We start from the raw sequence: 9250 nt of genomic DNA, 5'->3' as shown, positions 1-9250 counted from the left end.
GGAATAGTTATTTAACAATATCGCTTACATTCCTTTTAAAGCAAGTTGAATGAGCCTGCAGAAATGTATTATGTGGCTTTCACATGTATTGAACTGTGATTATAACTGTGAAAAAATAGTCAAACGTTGGCCAAATTGTTCAAATATCTAAGAAAGGGCAATCTTTTACAGAGAATAATTAAAAAGGATTAAATTAGATGACCTTTCCTGGTGCTGCTGGAAACTGTGCTGGCTAGTGCTAATGGTTAGAATGGTGGTTGTTTTGACCAAAGATTGGACTATTGACTTCATTATTTGTTTTGATTATTTGTAAAAATTTCAGCTGGACAGGTTTTTTTTTTCATGCATAACCCATGTTTAGCTCTCAGGAAACAAACACACACACACACGCTATAGACATCAAATTTCTCTTTTGGGTCTCGAGCTATAAAGTTTTGAAACCACTGCTTCAGACCACATGTTTATAAGAAGATAAAAGTTATACATTTACATACTACACCCTGAGAATAAAAAAACAAAACAACGTCACATTAAAGTTTATTTATTTTTATATTCAAGCAGTTCAATATAATGTAATAGAAATCACATTGGTGATTTCTATTAAAGAATCACATTTTAATCTTCTAGAATTGATAACATGCAGCTACATAAAAGGACCAATCATTAACATCATTATCATTGCATTCTTATTTTCAATTAACTCTTCTACAGTAAATGCATTAAAGTACAAAACTCTGAGAATGAAATATTGTTATTCCTGCACATTAATGAAATAAAATGTTGACTTTAACTTAAACTTCAATGCATAAAATAAAATATACAATAAAGCCATTATACCCCAAAAGGAAATGTAGACTAGATTTCAACAGTCTTACAGAAAGGAAATACATTTTAACCCCTTGAACCCTGTCCTTCCTATTTTGGCCATGTCAGCAAGAAAATTAAAGAAAAAGAAGAAAATCTTGTTTCATCTTTGTTGGTTTAAGTGGTTAATTTAAATACATGTTTCAATAGAGAACTAATTTACCATAGTCTGTAGTTCTACTTATGTACAATACATGTCTTGTTTTTCATTAGAATGCATCTGTTAGGAACAGCAGTTTAAATGGCTTGATTTGAAATGACAGTCAGTTTTCAATGAAGACAACAAATGCGTATTTTCAATGGTTAATTTAATTGAGGATTAAATTTGTCTAATCTGTGTGATTGACAGGAGAGATGATCAGAGGAGCAGAGTTTTTACCTTCATAGTTGAAAACTGGATTAACGATTGGATACAGTTTGCCAGTGAAGGTGCAGCCAGTGAAAGAGTGGAGATGAACTCTGGTCTCCACATCATAAAAGGAGACCAGACCCTCCTCATAATCCACAAACACTCCCACTGCCTGGATCTTCTGTTTTACAGGGAGGAGGACACGAGGGTCATTATTATTTACTTTATTTACTTTAATTACAATCTATAACATAAACCATGGTTGTAAAAAACCAAAGTTGTCCTTTAAGAGCCTTGTACTCATTTCCATTCCACAACTCTATACACCAGTAACCATTGTTGGGACTCTGTGGGTTTGATAGTTTCCGGTTGATGGACTCTCTGGCAACTCCTACACTCCAATGTGTCTTCCCTTTAACCTGAACCTCATAGTAAAACCTTCCTGAGGAGAAGTTTTGTTTTCCTAAGACACGTGTATGTTCAGAGAAGAACCTCTCTTTGTTGTTTGGGAGATTCTTCCGTATGTTTCCATGACTCACTTGTTTTCCATCCTCAGACAGGATGAGAAAGGGATGTGCTGTATCAGGGTCCAGAGTCACATCCACTGCATATTGTTGGATCCTCCTCAGCTCAGCATCACATAGCTTCTTCTCCATCTCTTGACTGAGTGCATTTTCCAGCTGAGCCACAGCTGTCCTCACAGTTCCCACATATGAAGATGGATGGAGACTGACATTTGTCCAGTCCTTGGTGGGTGGAGGGGTGTCAATACAAGGGAAGTTCTGGAGGAAGTGCAGGTGGTCTTCAGTGTGTGAGAGCTGCTTCAACTCAGAGCTTCTCTTCTTTAACTCAGTGATTTCTTGTTGCAGATCTTTGATGAAGCCTTCAGCCTGTTTCTCTGATGTTTTCTGCTTCTCTTCAATCACATCAAGAACTCAGCCTGACTTCTCTGAATACAGCTGATCAGAGCAGTGAAGACCTGCACACTGTCTGCTACATCTCTGTCTGCATCTTTCTTAATGAGTTCTACTGAGTGTGTGACCTCTTGAATCTTCACTTGTCTCTCCTGGATCATCTGCTGAACTTCAGCCTCCGTCTTTCCCAGCTCACTCTTCTTTCCTTCATATGCCTCTTTCAGAGATACAGTTTGATGTAACTTGTGATGTGGTCAGTCTTACAGAACAGCTCCAGAGGTCTGTCATGTTTCTTACACATAATGTCCTCAAGGTTCTTTACAGGGTCGATTAGTTTGTGTCGTTTTAAAGCTGCGAGTCTCTGATGAGGCTCCAAGTGAGTCTCACAGTAGGAGATCAGACACACCAGACAGGACTTCAAGGCTTTGATCTTGGTCTCAGTACAGACGTCACATAAGACTTCAGCTGGTTCATCCATTTCAGCAGGTTCTTGGTTTGTGCTGGAAGTTTTGTTCAGCTGCTTGGATTTCCTGAACTGATCAGCCATCTCAGAAATGAAAGTGTTGACAAGGAAGTCTGGTCTCTTACAGAAGATTGTTTGACATAGTGGACATTGACACACATCACTAGTGTCCCAGTAATGTGTGATGCAGGTTTTGCAGTAGTTGTGTCCACATGGAGTCGTGACTGGATCAGTGAACACATCCAGACAGATAGAACACAGGAACTGCTCTTCAGACAGGAGAATGCTGGCAGAGGGCGAGGCCATGTCTACACACTGAAAACAAATAAAAACAATAATAACTTCTCACAGCTTAATAGTTGTGAATCTAAAGCACAATTATATTGACAAGGAAATACTAACTGAAACATAGACTGGGGAATTTCAAGGAATATTAGAATAGGGGAAGATCATATCGGGATATAGCCTTGGATCAAGACCATCATGTATTTTTTATCGATTCTGATTTGCGTTTCTATGATAGTCTTGGTCTTTAGCCCCCTAGTTGTCACTGGACATCCGTCCTTATTTCTCTGAACATGTACAAAATGTAGCCCTGAAACAAGCGTCATGTGAACCATGGCTAGTACAAATGCAAAATATGAAGTGCTTATCCGGTACCCACGTATGTTAACTTGGCAATCGGAATCTTGGTGCACTGTAGTAATCCCTATTTTACAATAAAGAAGTGTTTCAATCCCGTCTGTGGCTGAACGCAATTTTATTTCCTAGTTTTCATCCAGTTTACAGAGAGTGTAATACCGGCTTCCACCTGATGCGCCCCGCCGCTACCACATCGTTGAGGAATACAGGGAATGTCCGACATAATCCGACACTGACGGGATTAAAACTCAGATCTATTGAAAAATACGGACTACTACAGTAAACACAGGTAAACATCGGATCTACACGATCAGCACTTTATATGTTTTCTTTGGTGCACCGTGCAATGCTCACTGGACGGCCTTGCACGCCGTGCCGGAACCTATTTGACCAGGAGCACACGCAGAGCTCCGTTCCGGTAGCAAATATAACACATCCGGTTTTTGAGCTAGCAAATATAAGGTTTCCGGTTGCCTTCAAAGTAAGAGCATGGCATTTAATTAGCGGAGAGTGTGGCGGTGTAGAGGGGCTCTCCCCGAACGCGTGCGTACCTCCGAAGTTCCGGCGCCAAGCACCGTCTCCTGTCCAGTGTCCAATTTGTATACACTATTGTCTGAAAAGGGACCTTTTCTGACCCCTGACCTCACTGGACGGCCCGCCACTTTTCCAAATACAGCTCTCCCGCTTAGCGGAGAGTGTGGCGGTGTAGAGGGGCTCTCCCCGAACGCGTGCGTACCTCCAAAGTTCCGGCGCCAAGCACCGTCTCCTGTCCAGTGTCCAGTGTCCAATTTGTATACACTATTGTCTGAAAAGGGACCTTTTCTGACCCCTGACCTCACTGGACGGCCCGCCACTTTTCCAAATACAGCTCTCCCGCTTAGCGGAGAGTGTGGCAGTGTAGAGGGGCTCTCCCCGAACGCGTGCGTACCTCCGAAGTTCCGGCGCCAAGCACCGTCTCCTGTCCAGTGTCCAGTGTCCAATTTGTATACACTATTGTCTGAAAAGGGACCTTTTCTGACCCCTGACCTCACTGGACGGCCCGCCACTTTTCCAAATACAGCTCTCCCGCTTAGCGGAGAGTGTGGCAGTGTAGAGGGACTCTCCCCGAACGCGTGCGTACCTCCGAAGTTCCGGCGCCAAGCACCGTCTCCTGTCCAGTGTCCAGTGTCCAATTTGTATACACTATTGTATACACTGGACGGCCCGCCACTTTTCCAAATACAGCTCTCCCGCTTAGCGGAGACTGTGGCGGTGTAGAGGGGCTCTCCCCGAACGTGTGCGTACCTCCGAAGTTCCGGCGCCAAGCACCGTCTCCTGTCCAGTGTCCAATTTGTATACATTATTGTCTGAAAACAGACCTTTTCTGACCCCTGACCTCACTGGACGGCCCGCCACTTTTCCAAATACAGCTCTCCCGCTTAGCGGAGAGTGTGGCAGTGTAGAGGGGCTCTCCCCGAACGCGTGCGTACCTCCGAAGTTCCGGCGCCAAGCACCGTCTCCTGTCCAGTGTCCAGTGTCCAATTTGTATACACTATTGTCTGAAAACTGACCTTTTCTGACCCCTGACCTCACTGGACGGCCCGCCACTTTTCCAAATACAGCTCTCCCGCTTAGCGGAGAGTGTGGCAGTGTAGGCTCTCCCCGAACGTGTGCGTACCTCCGAAGTTCCGGCGCCAAGCACCGTCTCCTGTCCAGTGTCCAGTGTCCAATTTGTATACACTATTGTCTGAAAACAGACCTTTTCTGACCCCTGACCTCACTGGACGGCCCGCCACTTTTCCAAATACAGCTCTCCCGCTTAGCGGAGAGTGTGGCAGTGTAGAGGGGCTCTCCCCGAACGCGTGCGTACCTCCGACGTTCCGGCGCCAAGCACCGTCTTCTGTCCAGTGTCCAGTGTCCAATTTGTATACACTATTGTCTGAAAACGGACCTTTTCTGACCCCTGACCTCACTGGACGGCCCGCCACTTTTCGAAATACAGCTCTCCCGCTTAGCGGAGAGTGTGGCGGTGTAGAGGGGCTCTCCCCGAACGCGTGCGTACCTCCGAAGTTCCGGCGCCAAGCACCGTCTCCTGTCCAGTGTCCAATTTGTATACACTATTGTCTGAAAACAGACCTTTTCTGACCCCTGACCTCACTGGACGGCCCGCCACTTTTCCAAATACAGCTCTCCCGCTTAGCGGAGAGTGTGGCGGTGTAGAGGGGCTCTCCCCGAACGCGTGCGTACCTCCGAAGTTCCGGCGCCAAGCACCGTCTCCTGTCCAGTGTCCAGTGTCCAATTTGTATACACTATTGTATACACTGGACGGCCCGCCACTTTTCAAAATACAGCTCTCCCGCTTAGCGGAGAGTGTGGCGGTGTAGAGGGGCTCTCCCCGAACGCGTGCGTACCTCCGAAGTTCCGGCGCCAAGCACCGTCTCCTGTCCAGTGTCCAATTTGTATACACTATTGTCTGAAAAGGGACCTTTTCTGACCCCTGACCTCACTGGACGGCCCGCCACTTTTCCAAATACAGCTCTCCCGCTTAGCGGAGAGTGTGGCAGTGTAGAGGGGCTCTCCCCGAACGCGTGCGTACCTCCGAAGTTCCGGCGCCAAGCACCGTCTCCTGTCCAGTGTCCAGTGTCCAATTTGTATACACTATTGTCTGAAAAGGGACCTTTTCTGACCCCTGACCTCACTGGACGGCCCGCCACTTTTCCAAATACAGCTCTCCCGCTTAGCGGAGAGTGTGGCAGTGTAGAGGGACTCTCCCCGAACGCGTGCGTACCTCCGAAGTTCCGGCGCCAAGCACCGTCTCCTGTCCAGTGTCCAGTGTCCAATTTGTATACACTATTGTATACACTGGACGGCCCGCCACTTTTCCAAATACAGCTCTCCCGCTTAGCGGAGACTGTGGCGGTGTAGAGGGGCTCTCCCCGAACGTGTGCGTACCTCCGAAGTTCCGGCGCCAAGCACCGTCTCCTGTCCAGTGTCCAATTTGTATACATTATTGTCTGAAAACAGACCTTTTCTGACCCCTGACCTCACTGGACGGCCCGCCACTTTTCCAAATACAGCTCTCCCGCTTAGCGGAGAGTGTGGCAGTGTAGAGGGGCTCTCCCCGAACGCGTGCGTACCTCCGAAGTTCCGGCGCCAAGCACCGTCTCCTGTCCAGTGTCCAGTGTCCAATTTGTATACACTATTGTCTGAAAACTGACCTTTTCTGACCCCTGACCTCACTGGACGGCCCGCCACTTTTCCAAATACAGCTCTCCCGCTTAGCGGAGAGTGTGGCAGTGTAGGCTCTCCCCGAACGTGTGCGTACCTCCGAAGTTCCGGCGCCAAGCACCGTCTCCTGTCCAGTGTCCAGTGTCCAATTTGTATACACTATTGTCTGAAAACAGACCTTTTCTGACCCCTGACCTCACTGGACGGCCCGCCACTTTTCCAAATACAGCTCTCCCGCTTAGCGGAGAGTGTGGCAGTGTAGAGGGGCTCTCCCCGAACGCGTGCGTACCTCCGACGTTCCGGCGCCAAGCACCGTCTCCTGTCCAGTGTCCAGTGTCCAATTTGTATACACTATTGTCTGAAAACGGACCTTTTCTGACCCCTGACCTCACTGGACGGCCCGCCACTTTTCGAAATACAGCTCTCCCGCTTAGCGGAGAGTGTGGCGGTGTAGAGGGGCTCTCCCCGAACGCGTGCGTACCTCCGAAGTTCCGGCGCCAAGCACGGTCTCCTGTCCAGTGTCCAATTTGTATACACTATTGTCTGAAAACGGACCTTTTCTGACCCCTGACCTCACTGGACGGCCCGCCACTTTTCCAAATACAGCTCTCCCGCTTAGCGGAGAGTGTGGCGGTGTAGAGGGGCTCTCCCCGAACGCGTGCGTACCTCCGAAGTTCCGGCGCCAAGCACCGTCTCCTGTCCAGTGTCCAATTTGTATACACTATTGTATACACTGGACGGCCCGCCACTTTTCCAAATACAGCTCTCCCGCTTAGCGGAGAGTGTGGCGGTGTAGAGGGGCTCTCCCCGAACGCGTGCGTACCTCCGAAGTTCCGGCGCCAAGCACCGTCTCCTGTCCAGTGTCCAGTGTCCAATTTGTATACACTATTGTCTGAAAAGGGACCTTTTCTGACCCCTGACCTCACTGGACGGCCCGCCACTTTTCCAAATACAGCTCTCCCGCTTAGCGGAGAGTGTGGCGGTGTAGAGGGGCTCTCCCCGAACGCGTGCGTACCTCCGAAGTTCCGGCGCCAAGCACCGTCTCCTGTCCAGTGTCCAATTTGTATACACTATTGTATACACTGGACGGCCCGCCACTTTTCCAAATACAGCTCTCCCGCTTAGCGGAGACTGTGGCGGTGTAGAGGGGCTCTCCCCGAACGTGTGCGTACCTCCGAAGTTCCGGCGCCAAGCACCGTCTCCTGTCCAGTGTCCAATTTGTATACATTATTGTCTGAAAACAGACCTTTTCTGACCCCTGACCTCACTGGACGGCCCGCCACTTTTCCAAATACAGCTCTCCCGCTTAGCGGAGAGTGTGGCAGTGTAGAGGGGCTCTCCCCGAACGCGTGCGTACCTCCGAAGTTCCGGCGCCAAGCACCGTCTCCTGTCCAGTGTCCAGTGTCCAATTTGTATACACTATTGTCTGAAAACTGACCTTTTCTGACCCCTGACCTCACTGGACGGCCCGCCACTTTTCCAAATACAGCTCTCCCGCTTAGCGGAGACTGTGGCGGTGTAGAGGGGCTCTCCCCGAACGTGTGCGTACCTCCGAAGTTCCGGCGCCAAGCACCGTCTCCTGTCCAGTGTCCAATTTGTATACATTATTGTCTGAAAACAGACCTTTTCTGACCCCTGACCTCACTGGACGGCCCGCCACTTTTCCAAATACAGCTCTCCCGCTTAGCGGAGACTGTGGCGGTGTAGAGGGGCTCTCCCCGAACGCGTGCGTACCTCCGAAGTTCCGGCGCCAAGCACCGTCTCCTGTCCAGTGTCCAGTGTCCAATTTGTATACACTATTGTATACACTGGACGGCCCGCCACTTTTCCAAATACAGCTCTCCCGCTTAGCGGAGACTGTGGCAGTGTAGAGGGGCTCTCCCCGAACGTGTGCGTACCTCCGAAGTTCCGGCGCCAAGCACCGTCTCCTGTCCAGTGTCCAATTTGTATACATTATTGTCTGAAAACAGACCTTTTCTGACCCCTGACCTCACTGGACGGCCCGCCACTTTTCCAAATACAGCTCTCCCGCTTAGCGGAGAGTGTGGCAGTGTAGAGGGGCTCTCCCCGAACGCGTGCGTACCTCCGAAGTTCCGGCGCCAAGCACCGTCTCCTGTCCAGTGTCCAGTGTCCAATTTGTATACACTATTGTCTGAAAACGGACCTTTTCTGACCCCTGACCTCACTGGACGGCCCGCCACTTTTCCAAATACAGCTCTCCCGCTTAGCGGAGAGTGTGGCAGTGTAGAGGGGCTCTCCCCGAACGCGTGCGTACCTCCGAAGTTCCGCCGCCAAGCACCGTCTCCTGTCCAGTGTCCAGTGTCCAATTTGTACTAGACCTTTTCTGACCCCTGACCTCACTGGACGGCCCGCCACTTTTCCAAATACAGCTCTCCCGCTTAGCGGAGAGTTTGGCAGTGTAGAGGGGCTCTCCCCGAACGTGTGCGTACCTCCGAAGTTCCGGCGCCAAGCACCGTCTCCTGTCCAGTGTCCAGTGTCCAATTTGTATACACTATTGTCTGAAAACGGACCTTTTCTGACCCCTGACCTCACTGGACGGCCCGCCACTTTTCCAAATACAGCTCTCCCGCTTAGCGGAGAGTGTGGCGGTGTAGAGGGGCTCTCCCCGAACGCGTGCGTACCTCCGAAGTTCCGGCGCCAAGCACCGTCTCCTGTCCAGTGTCCAATTTGTATACACTATTGTCTGAAAACTGACCTTTTCTGACCCCTGACCTCACTGGACGGCCCGCCACTTTTCCAAATACAGCTCTCCCGCTTAGCGGAGAGTGTGGCGGTGTAGAGGGGCTCTCC

General features: G+C 49.6%; 1 pseudogene across 1 annotated transcript; it reads right to left on the bottom strand.

Moving 5' to 3' along the window:
• Positions 1-1119: 1119 nt before the first annotated feature.
• Positions 1120-2896, bottom strand: LOC308103698 (E3 ubiquitin-protein ligase TRIM21-like; annotated as a pseudogene). The gene is made up of 2 exons: positions 1471-2896; positions 1120-1394 (listed from the first exon to the last, which is right to left on the bottom strand). The product of its transcript is annotated as an E3 ubiquitin-protein ligase TRIM21-like (transcript).
• Positions 2897-9250: the final 6354 nt, after the last annotated feature.

This window comes from Gymnoscopelus braueri (assembly GCF_963280865.1).
Source record: "Gymnoscopelus braueri genome assembly, chromosome: 16".
NCBI classification, from domain to species: Eukaryota; Metazoa; Chordata; class Actinopteri; order Myctophiformes; family Myctophidae; genus Gymnoscopelus; species Gymnoscopelus braueri.
The sequence above is the reverse complement of the archived record's forward strand: the minus strand, read 5'-3'. Positions and strand labels throughout refer to the sequence as shown.